The sequence below is a fragment of the Scyliorhinus torazame genome, chromosome 15, assembly GCF_047496885.1.
Source record: "Scyliorhinus torazame isolate Kashiwa2021f chromosome 15, sScyTor2.1, whole genome shotgun sequence".
NCBI classification, from domain to species: Eukaryota; Metazoa; Chordata; class Chondrichthyes; order Carcharhiniformes; family Scyliorhinidae; genus Scyliorhinus; species Scyliorhinus torazame.
In genome coordinates, this window is record NC_092721.1 from 86,958,541 (window position 1) to 86,970,836 (window position 12,296).

General features: G+C 46.7%; 1 long non-coding RNA gene across 1 annotated transcript in view; it reads left to right on the forward strand.

Moving 5' to 3' along the window:
• Nucleotides 1-12,296, forward strand: part of LOC140391413 (uncharacterized) — a 47,671-nt gene that overhangs the window by 13,520 nt on the left and 21,855 nt on the right. Inside the window, exon 2 of the long non-coding RNA XR_011935054.1 lies at nt 7,958-8,158. This is a non-coding gene — a long non-coding RNA (uncharacterized lncRNA). The remainder of the gene's footprint in view (nt 1-7,957; nt 8,159-12,296) is intronic.

The window sequence follows — 12,296 nt, forward strand, 5'->3', positions numbered from 1 at the left end:
GTGATCAACTTCTGGGGTGCTGATCCGTGCTAACTCACTGGGAGAGGCCAATTTAGGCCATTCCTACAGACGCGATCTTTGCCTTCGCCTGCCAGCTCGGCAGCATCCTCCTCAAGATAGAACAGCGCCTGCTATCCCTCCTCCTGTCCGGGAGTTGTAGCCGAGCTTAATCTGCATGAAGCTAAATGGAATGGAACGTGATGAGAGGAGATGGGGGAGAGGTTGGGAATCATGCACTCCTGCTATGTGTGCTGAGCACTTCCCAGTAAGGGCTGAGGATGGAGATTGCACAGCATGGTTGATGAGATGCTGGTAATGTTAAAGTGTCTGTGAGACGAACAGGGCTGATGTCTACCCCCCTCCCCCACAGTTTTGTGAGAGATCCCTGAGAAATGTGACCTTTTCAGTGCATGATGCCATTATGAGAATGTGACATTGGAGTGAGTTAAAGGTTGGCTTATCCTGATGGAAGGGATGAGATCGCACCGGCTCTTCCTGCAATGGATATTGTTTCTCAAGCAGGTGCTCGACGCATTAACCTCCCTTGCAATCACCTCACAGGCTGGTGTGGTGAGGCTGCTGACCCTCTTGGAGCCATCCATTGAGTAGAAGACATCCCAGTGCTGGTGGACCCCATGGATGAGGGCCTCAAGTGACCCTGGGAACATCTTTTTGCTTGGGTGCAGCCATATCAAGCGATATACAGATGGGCTGCAGAGAGTAATGTGTGCTTCGAGTGGCATTTCAAAATGGTGCCCAGACATTCAAACCCATTAGGTAATGGTGGGGCGGATGAATCAGTGCCCACCCCGTCAAGTGATTCTGAGAGCTACTAACTGATGTGTAATTAATGAGCTTCCGAGTATGAAGTCGGCCATGATTTCCCACACACCACTCAGTGGGAATCCTACTACGAAACTCAACTACCAATGCACTCGATCTCCAAAATGGAACATTCCACCCTGTATTTTGTAAGTACTTCAATGGATGTCAAATTCATTGGAATATCATGAATTCATGAAAGATGTTATGTAAATGCAAGTCTTTTTACCTCTTTCTCTCCCAGTACATTCCCAGTCATACATGTGCCCTCCTATGTCATGGTTTATCTCTCAGTTTAATTGGTTACCACTGACTTGGTGACACTAACAAATTTCAGGCACATGAAGGAAAATCTAGAGAGACCCTGGCCGAGATTCACCTATATCGCGGCCAAGTGTTCACGACGGCGACAAAACCAGCGCGAGCGGTTTTGACCGGAGAATCGGTGGCCCAGCATCGGAGCGGCGTGGCGGGATTCTCGCGTCCCCCCTCCTGCGATTCTCCGACCCGGCGCGGGCTCGGAAAATCCCGGCCCCTATTTCTTGTGTTGTGGGAGTTCAGAACAAGGAAGCCTAGCTCTGAAATTTGAGCCATGCAGTTCAATGTGGTCACATGTTATGAGAATGCCTAGCGTGTGCTGACATCATCATGCATGTGATCTGACCACCCTGGTCGCTTGTGTCTTTGCACGTTTCTCACAATATATAACAACAGCTGAAGTCAGGAAACACTTACACCCTTTGGGGCTAGGTTAACTGAAAACTTTGGAAGGATTGATAGACTTTTGTTCAGCAAGGTTATTAAAGAATACGGAAACAAGGTGGGAGATGGAGTTAAAAACGTATCAGCTATGATCGTATTGAATAACCGAACAGGTTTGAGGGCAAAGGGCTGACTCCTGATGCTATGTTCTCAAAAAAAATCAAAAACAAATTTAAAAGTTTCATAAACACAATCTAGATCTCATGGCACCTAGCCCCAAGATATTTTCATTTCAGCCCCCGGCCTCACAAAATGGTCTGGAGCACTGCAGTTTCTTTTTCCCTTACTAATTGCCCCCCCAGCCCTTTCTCTCCTGACGGTACTCATTACTTAATGGAATAATTCAATGGGGCCCAGTTGCTGTCTTGCACCTATTTTTCAAGTGATTACTATCCATGCATGTACCTTGATGGTGTCAGAAGGCTATTTTAAGTATTTCTTTCTCCTCTTTCCTCTCTGAAAGTTTACTATTCACTTCCAAAGTGATGAACTTCAGACTTGAATCTAATCAAGCACTAGAAGAAGCTTTACAAGGACTGAGATGAATGATTTTCAACCATCACAACATTTAAGAAGCATTTGGATGAGCACTTGAAACGCTGTAGCATACCACGGTTACAGACCAAGTACTGGAAAATGGGGTTAGAATAGATAGATGCTTGATGGCCAGCACAGACATGATGGGCCAAAGGGCCCTCTCTGTGCTCTAAGACTATGAATTATAAAGAGGCACATCAAAGTGGCAGGACCTAGTTTTATATATATTGCATGTCTCAATGTGTGGCAAGGAATTGTGGCAAGCTCAGGGAAAAATGTGGGGGTAGGAAGGGGCACAGGAGGGAAACCTATGGGTTACTCTCCAGATCCCTGGCTAATAAATTTCAGGATGACATTGGCAGAGATTGGAGAAAAGCAAGATGCTTTTGTTTACAGAGCGAATGCTGATGGTATCGTTGAGCGTCAGTGACTTTGGAATGATTGGTGCTGATTTTCAAAAATCCTTTGGAAAATGGTGCTGTCGATGGGTAAGATTTCATCCTGTGAGATTAATGAGCATGTTGAATGCTGGAAAGTGAATTTGTTGTATTCGGAGAGGAAGAGCTGAGTAATTAATGGGAGTCAGTTCTGCATGGCTCAAGTCAATAATGAGCGGGAAAGAAAGATTGGATGTAAGAGAGAGGGAAAGAGAGAGAGAAAGGAAAAGCAACATTTAACATTTGAATATTATTACATCTTTCCAAAAAAATTCTAAACCTGAGGAAATGAGCTTCTGCACTTTTAATAATTAATTTTCAGTGCAGGAGAGTTGATAGGCAGCAATTAACGATGGCCACATTGTTAAAAGGGTACTTATATTGCAAATTACTTGTCCTAAACATCTAGAAATAATTTATCTACTCTGTAATTACAGCAAATTTGTCACATTCAGTGCTAAGTAATGGTGAGGTCGATAGTGAGATGCTCTTTTTCTGAAGAAAAAGTTAGAATGGGAAGCTCAGACAGCAACCTCTGCTCCTTTCCTGAAGTTGTTGCACCATTTACCCCATAAATAACAATGAGTGCCATTGGCTTCAACATTTCACAGTAAATTCTGACCGAATAATCTCAGTTACTCCAATCCCCTAGAGTGTGATTATTTGCCTTCATGGATTCCAGACTCTTTTTCCTACATTTTCTTCTTTCCCCCTCCCCTGTTAAAAATGTGTGATGAGGGCCTGTGTGGGGATATGTTAGGATGGATTGGCAGTGTTGATCTTGTCACAATTCATGTGGTTAACCCTTTTGCGCAGTGCCTTTATGTTGAGGTACAGAAATTCCTGTATAAAATAGGAGTACTGTGTTGAGATGAGAAGGGAGCAAGTTTGTTCCTGCTGCCTTTAAATGCATGCAGCAATTTACAAGAGCAGCTGCAGACTGAGGGAGCAATTGGTAAGAACTGTTAGTGCTAACAGCTCGATTTTATGGTACATTCTGTGGATAGAAGTTTTACCAGATAATTTCTATTATGATCCTGGACCAGACCCCAACAATTGCTAGGATACCGGACAGAAACCCCAATATTTAATTTAATTTGTGAGATTGTGAGGAAAGAATACTTTGCTGAGAGGTGATTCCACACACAAGTAGTGATATGGTGTATTAAAACAAACGTTATTAATACAGTGTTAAACCTAACTTTAACATCATAAAGAAAATAACTTAGAACCAATTAAGTAATGTTTAACAATGAAATGAAACACCAAATCCTAACTGCCATCTTTTATCTCTATTCAAGCAAAAACCCATCTCAGGTCAAAATCCACTTTTAAATACAGTTAACCAACCCAGGAATAGTTGCTGTTTTGAGGGAGATCCTTCAGGAAAACAGCATGCAGATTCTTGCCAACGTTAAACTACTGTTTAACCTGCCAGCTTTTTCTGAAGCTGTTCACAGGCAAAATCTTTTAAAATAAACTGCTTTGAGAGAAACTGTTAGTATGTTCGCAGACAGATCAAAATTGAACTCCAAAACTCAACACCTAACTGCTTCAGCCTTCGGCTCCTCCCATTAACCATATCATCTTACTAAAGCTAAACACAATAGGCAGAATTCTCCGTTCCTGAGGCTAAGTGCCGGCGGCAACGAAGAATCCGCAGATGATTTACGACGGGAAAATCAGTGTGAACCACTCACTGATTCCGGTACCAGTGAGGGGGCCAGCACTGGCACTGCGTGGAACACCCACAGAATCGCTGGGTTCCGGGCTGCCTTTTGGAGGCCTGACGGGCAACACCGGTCGCTCCGGAAAACATGGCGTCAGCTCTGCTGGTCCTAACCCGCCCATCCCGACCCCACCGCCCACCACCTGGACACCCCCCACCACTCCTCCTAGCCCGAGCAGCAGCCCCCCGGCCAGCGGCATGGATCCCACGCTGGACATTGTCTGCAGCCGGACGCCAGGTTCCCGACTGCTGATTTGGAGGGGATGAACATTGCCAACCTGTATCAAACCGGCGCCTGCCCCGAATCCGGTGTTGGAAGCCATTCTCCGCCCGACCGCTGATCCCGATTTCGGCGTCGGGCTACGGAGATTCCTGCCCAAGGTCTGTAATTATCTACTCCCTAGGAAACAATCTTCATATAATCAAAATTCCATTAGCCCAACACAAGGTAAACAATATGCATGCTCGGAAGGAATTATGATCTTACTTTAATTGCACCTTTGTAGCCAAAGTGTCTGCTTGACTTCTAAACCAGGTTATATGGGTAGAGATCAGGAATAAGAAGGGGGCAGTCACAATGTTGGGGGTTTACTACAGGCCTCCCAACAGCCAGCGGGAGATAGAGGAGCAGATAGGTAGACAGATTTTGGAAATGAGTAAAAACAACAGGGTTGTGGTGATGGGAGACTTCAACTTCCCCAATATTAACTGGGACTCACTTAGTGCTAGGGGCCTGGATGGGGCAGAGTTTGTAAGGAGCATCCAGGAGGGCTTCTTAAAACAATATGTAGACAGTCCAACTAAGGAAAGGGCTGTACTGGACCTGGTATTCGGGAATGAGCCCAGCCAGGTGGTAGAAGTTTCAGTAGGGGAGCATTTCGGGAACAGTGACCACAATTCAGTAAGTTTTAAAGTGCTGGTGGACAAGGATAAGAGTGGTCCTAGAACAAAAGTGCTAAATTGGGGGAAGGCAAATTATACCAATATTAGGCGGGAACTGAAGAACCTAGATTGGGGGAGGATGTTTGAGGGTAAATCAACATCTGACATGTGAGAGGCTTTCAAATGTCAGTTGAAAGGAATTCAGGACTGGCATGTTCCTGTTCGGAAGAAGGATAAATACGGCAATTTTCGGGAACCTTGGATAACGAGAGATATTGTAGGCCTCGTCAAAAGGAAAAAGGAGGTCTTTGTCAAGGCAAGAAGGCTGGGAACAGACAAAGCCTGTGTGGAATATAAGGAAAGTAGGAAGGTACTGAAACAAGGAGTCAGGAGGGCTAGAAGAGGTCACGAAAAGTCATTGGCAAATAGGGTTAAGGAAAATCCCAAGGCTTTTTACACATACATAAAAAGCAAGAGGGTAGCCAGGGAAAGGGTTGGCCCACTGAAGGATAGGCAAGGGAATCTATGTGTGGAGCCAGAGGAAATGGGCGAGGTACTAAATGAATACTTTGCATCAGTATTCACCAAAGAGATGGAATTGGTGGATGTTGAGTCTGGAGAAGGGTGTGTAGATAGCCTGGGTCACATTGAGATCCAAAAAGACGAGGTGTTGGGCGTCTTGAAAAATATTCCAGTAGATATGTCCCCAGAGCCGGATGGGATCTACCCCAGAATACTGAAGGAGGCTAGAGAGGAAATTGCTGAGGCCTTGACAGAAATCTTTGGATCCTCACTGTCTTCAGGTGATGTCCCGGAGGACTGGAGAATAGCCAATGTTGTTCCTTTGTTTAAGAAGGGTAGCAAGGATAATCCAGGAAACTATAGGCCGGTGAGCCTTACTTCAGTGGTAGGGAAATTACTGGAGAGAATTCTTCGAGACAGGATCTACTCCCATTTGGAATCAAATGGACGTATTAGTGAGAGGCAGCATGGTTTTGTGAAGGGGAGGTCGCATCTCACTAACTTGATAGAGGTTTTTGAAGAGGTCGCAAAGATGATTGATGCAGGTAGGGCAGTGGATGTTTTCTATATGGACTTCAGTAAGGCCTTTGACAAAGTCCCTCATGGTAGACTGGTACAAACGGTGAAGCCACATTGGATCAGGGATGAGCTGGCAAGGTGGATACAGAACTGGCTAGGTCATAGAAGGCAGAGAGTAGCAATGGAAGGATGCTTTTCCAGTTGGAGGGCTGTGACTAGTGGTATTCCGCAGCGATCAGTGCTGGGACCTTTGTTGTTCATAGTATATATAAATGATTTGGAGGAAAATGTAACTGGTCTGATTAGTAAGTTTGCAGACGACACAAACGTTGGTGGAATTGCGGATAGCGATGAGGACTGTCAGAGGATACAGCAGGATTTAGATCGTTTGGAGACTTGGGCGGAGAGATGGCAGATGGAGTTTAATCCGGACAAATGTGAGGTTATGCATTTTGGAAGGTCTAATGCAGGTAGGGAATATACAGTGAATGGGAGAACCCTCAAGAGTATTGAAAGTCAGAGAGATCTAGGAGTACAGGTCCACAGGTCACTGAAAGGGGCAACACAGGTGGAGAAGGTAGTCAAGAAGGCATACGGCATGCTTGCCTTCATTGGCCGGGGCATTGAGTATAAGAATTGGCAAGTCATGTTGCAGCTGTATAGAACCTTAGTTAGGCCACACTTGGAGTATAGAGTTCAATTCTGGTCGCTACACAACCAGAAGGATGTGGAGGCTTTAGAGAGGGTGCAGAAGAGATTTACCAGGACGTTGCCTGGTATGGAGGGCATTAGCTATGAGGAGCGGTTGAATAAACTCGGTTTGTTCTCACTGGAACGACAGAGGTTGAGGGGTGACCTGATAAAGGTCTACAAAATTATGAGGGGCATAGACAGAGTGGATAGTCAGAGGCTTTTTCCCAGGGTAGAGGGGTCAATTACTAGGGGGCATAGGTTTAAGGTGCGAGGGGCAAGGTTTAGAGGAGATGTACGAGGCAAGTTTTTTACACAGAAGGTAGTGGGTGCCTGGAACTCGCTGCCGGAGGAGGTGGTGGAAGCAGGGACGATAGGGACATTTAAGGGGCATCTTGACAAATACATGAATAGGCTGAGAATAGAGGGATACGGACCCAGGAAGTGTAGAAGATTTCAGTTTAGACGGGCAGCATGGTCGGCACGGGCTTGGAGGGCCGAAGGGCCTGTTCCTGTGCTGTACTTTCTTTGTTCTTTGTTCTTTGTAAAAAAAAAAGTCACTGCAGCAGTCAACACACTCTAACCCAGGCTTTTAACATTGACTTCACAAATAAAATACAATATTCATCTGAAATTCATACGTTCATCACAAATGGAGGAACAATTGTCGGACATAAGCAGAAATAAATGAGTTCATCACTTTGAATATGACCTTATGGATGAAATGCTAGCAAGGAGAGCTGGATTCTCATGGTCTTTGAAAAATGTTTTTCAAGTGATGTGGAAAGGGGTGACAATGATTCCAAGTGACATCTCTGTGATCTTTATCACTCCCATTAGGTACAGGCCATGGAGCTCCTGGATAGACACTCATTTCTTTTTGTGAGAGGTTGCAGGATTATGTAAACTGAAAGCTAGTAGGTGCAGACTTAGATATTAAATAATGTGGAGTATTCACGCAGAAAGGTGGCAGAATTATCCGTACCTTGTATTGTCCTCTAATTATCTCTATGTTCCACACAAACTCAATCTCAGTTTATGCTCTCTTCTCCTGCAGATCCATCACATCAACTGGGTGCAGCTGAAGATTATGGATGAAGAAGAGGAGGGAATAAGTTTCTTCCTTGTGACTTATAATAATGAAAATGAGGACAGTAACCAGGCAACCAGACAGTGGCTTGATCCAGTTCCTACCTATTGCTTCCTGCCCCAAGTTCCTTGATATCTCACTCTACGTTCTTCACTCCTACCCACTCAGGTACTTTAACCCAGGATAGATAGTGAGGATGTGGCATTGGTTAATGAAGTATCATCAGAAAAAGGCGCAGGATTTGTTTGACAACGGCTACAGAAAAGAGGGCATCCAGGAACTTGCAAATGTTTACTAACTGTTTATAATCATTTACAGAAGTGTAATAAAATGCTCCGCAAAAACAGTTCTCCAACCTGTCTTTGGCATCCCCAATGTACAGGAGATCACCGTTAGCATCAAATATAGTACAATTATCAATTGTTTCCTCATGTGGGAGTCTGACTACTGGTTTAATATACAGATGTATGGGCCTCTCCTCCATTTGGTGCCTTGTATGAAAGGGTACCACAAAAAGAATAGTACGAAGTCTTACAACACCAGGTTAAAGTCCAACAGGTTTGTTTCAATGTCACTAGCTTTCGGAGCGCTGCTCCTTCCTCAGGTGAATGAAGAGGTCTGTTCCAGAAACACATATATAGACAAATTCAAAGATGCCAAACAATGCTTGGAATGCGAGCATTAGCAGGTGATTAAATCTTTACAGATCCAGAGATGGGGTAACCCCAGGTTAAAGAGGTGTGAATTGCATCAAGCCAGGACAGTTGGTAGGATTTCGCAGGCCAGATGGTGGGGGATGAATGTAATGCAACATGAATCCCAGGTCCCGGTTGAGGCCGCACTCATGTGTGCGGAACCTGGCTATAAGTTTCTGCTCGGCGATTCTGCGTTGTCGCGGGTCCTGAAGGCCGCCTTGGAGAACGCTTACCCGGAGATCAGAGGCTGAATGCCCTTGACTGCTGAAGTGTTCCCCGACTGGAAGGGAACATTCCTGCCTGGTGATTGTTGCGCGATGCCCGTTCATTCGTTGTCGCAGCGTCTGCATGGTCTCGCCAATGTACCACGCTTCGGGACATCCTTTCCTGCAGCGTATGAGGTAGACAACGTTGGCCGAGTCGCACGAGTATGTACCGCGTACCTGGTGGGTGGTGTTCTCACGTGTAATAGTGGTATCCATGTCGATGATCTGGCACGTCTTGCAGAGATTGCCATGACAGGGTTGTGTGGTGTCGTGGTCACTGTTCTGAAGACTGGGTAGTTTGCTGCAAACAATGGTTCGTTTGAGGTTGCGCGGTTGTTTGAAGGCAAGTAGTGGGGGTGTGGGGATGACCTTGGCAAGATGTTCATCGTCATCAATGACGTGTTGAAGGCTGTGAAGAAGATGACGTAGTTTCTCCGCTCCGGGGAAGTACTGGACGACGAAGGGTATTCTGTCGGTTGTGTCCCATGTTTGTCTTCTGAGGAGGTCGGTCTGGTTTTTCGCTGTGGCGCGTTGGAACTGTCGATCGATGAGTCGAGTGCCATATCCCGTTCGTACGAGGGCATCTTTCAACGTCTGTAGATGTCTGTTACGCTCCTCCTCGTCTGAGCAGATCCTGTGTATACGGAGCGCTTGTCCATAGGGGATGGCTTCTTTAATGTGTTTAGGGTGGAAGCTGGAGAAGTGGAGCATCATGAGGTTATCCGTAGGTTTGCGGTAAAGCGAAGTGCTGAGGTGACCGTCCTTGATGGAGACGAGTGTGTCCAAGAATGCAACTGATTTTGGAGAGTAGCCCATGGTGAGTCTGATGGTTGGATGGAACTTATTAATGTCATCGTGTAGTCGTTTCAGTGATTCTTCGCCGTGGGTCCAATGGAAAAAAATGTCATTGATGTATCTGGTGTATAACATCGGTTGAAGGTCCTGAGCGGTGAGTAGGTCCTGTTCAAACTTGTGCATGAAGATGTTGGCGTATTGGGGTGCGAATTTGGTCCCCATGGCTGTTCCGTGCGTCTGGATGAAGAACTTGTTGTCGAAGGTGAAGACGTTGTGATCCAGAATGAAGCGGATGAGTTGCAGAATTGCGTCTGTAGATTGGCAGTTGTCGGTGTTGAGTACTGAGGCTGTTGCAGCAATGCCGTCGTCATGGGGGATGCTGGTGTAGAGTGCCGAGACGTCCATTGTGACGAGAAATGTTCCTGGTTCAACTGGTCCATGGGTGCTGAGTTTCTGTAGGAAGTCCGTCGTGTCGCGACAGAAGCTGGGTGTACCTTGTACGATGGGTTTCAAGATGCCCTCGATGTAGCCAGAGAGGTTCTCACACAGAGTCCCATTGCCTGAAACGATAGGGCGGCCTGGTGTGTTGGCCTTATGTATTTTCGGGAGGCAGTAGAGATCTCCAATGCGGGGAGTACGTGGGATGAGAGCACGTAGGGTGCTCTGAAGATCTGGATCCAAGGCCTTGATCAGTCTGTTAAGTTGGCGGATGTGTTCCTTGGTCGGATCTGCGGGTAACTGTCTGTAGTGTTCTTGGTTGTTCAGTTGTCGGTATACTTCTTTGCAGTAGTCCGTTCTGTTCAGTACGACAGTGGCCCCTCCTTTGTCTGCTGGTTTGATGACGATGCTGCGGTTGGTCTTGAGAGCACGGATGGCATTGCGTTGTGCTTGAGTGACGTTCGGGGCTGTCTTGTGAATGCGACTGATGAATCTGGCATAGACGCGACTCCTGACGGCTTGAGCATACATGTCGAGTCTAAGGCAGCGGCTTTCCGGAGGGGTCCAATTCGACTCTTTCCTCTTCGGTTGCCGCACCGCAGATCTCTCGGTCTGCTGTTCCGGTTCATTGGTAGTCTGCTTGGGTTCGCTGTTGGCCTCTTGGGGTCTGTGGAAGAATTCCCGGAGCCTCATTCGCCTGATGAATTCCTCAGTGTCTGCCGCGAGACTGATGGGGTCCATTTTAGTGGTGGTGCAGAAATTGAGCCCTCTGCTGAGGACTTCGATTTCATCTGGTTGAAGGGTGTAGTCTGACAAGTTGACAATAGATTTCCCTGTATTGTTTTCTACTGCGACACCGGGGGTGGCTTGGTTGCTGCCGGTGGTGATGCCAAGTTTCTCAAGCTTTCTGTTCTTGGTATGCATATAGGTGGCATAGTATTGTTGTGCTAGCCGTCAGGAGGCACGTCAATGCCAGATTCATCAGTCGCATTCACAAGACAGCCCCGAACGTCACCCAAGCACAACGCAATGCCATCCACGCCCTCAAGACCAACCACAGCATCGTCATCAAACCAGCAGACAAAGGGGGGGCCACTGTCGTACTGAACAGAACGGACTACTGCAAAGAAGTATACCGACAACTGAACAACCAAGAACACTACAGACAGTTACCCGCAGATCCGACCAAGGAACACATCCGCCAACTTAACAGACTGATCAAGACCTTGGATCCAGATCTTCAGAGCACCCTACGTGCTCTCATCCCACGTACTCCCCACATTGGAGATCTCTACTGCCTCCCGAAAATACACAAGGCCAGCACACCAGTCCGCCCTATCGTTTCAGGCAATGGGACCCTGTGTGAGAACCTCTCTGGCTACATCGAGGGCATCTTGAAACCCATCGTACAAGGTACACCCAGCTTCTGTCGCGACACGACGGACTTCCTACAGAAACTCAGCACCCATGGACCAGTTGAACCAGGAACATTCCTCGTCACAATGGACGTCTCGGCACTCTACACCAGCATCCCCCATGACGACGGCATTGCTGCAACAGCCTCAGTACTCAACACCGACAACTGCCAATCTCCAGACGCAATTCTGCAACTCATCCGCTTCATTCTGTATCACAATGTCTTCACCTTCGACAACAAGTTCTTCATCCAGACGCACGGAACAGCCATGGGGACCAAATTCGCACCCCAATACGCCAACATCTTCATGCACAAGTTTGAACAGGACCTACTCACCGCTCAGGACCTTCAACCGATGTTATACACCAGATACATCAATGACATTTTTTTCCATTGGACCCACGGCGAAGAATCACTGAAACGACTACACGATGACATTAATAAGTTCCATCCAACCATCAGACTCACCATGGGCTACTCTCCAAAATCAGTTGCATTCTTGGACACACTCGTCTCCATCAAGGACGGTCACCTCAGCACTTCGCTTTACCGCAAACCTACGGATAACCTCATGATGCTCCACTTCTCCAGCTTCCACCCTAAACACATTAAAGAAGCCATCCCCTATGGACAAGCGCTCCGTATACACAGGATCTGCTCAGACGAGGAGGAGCGTAACAGACATCTACAGACGT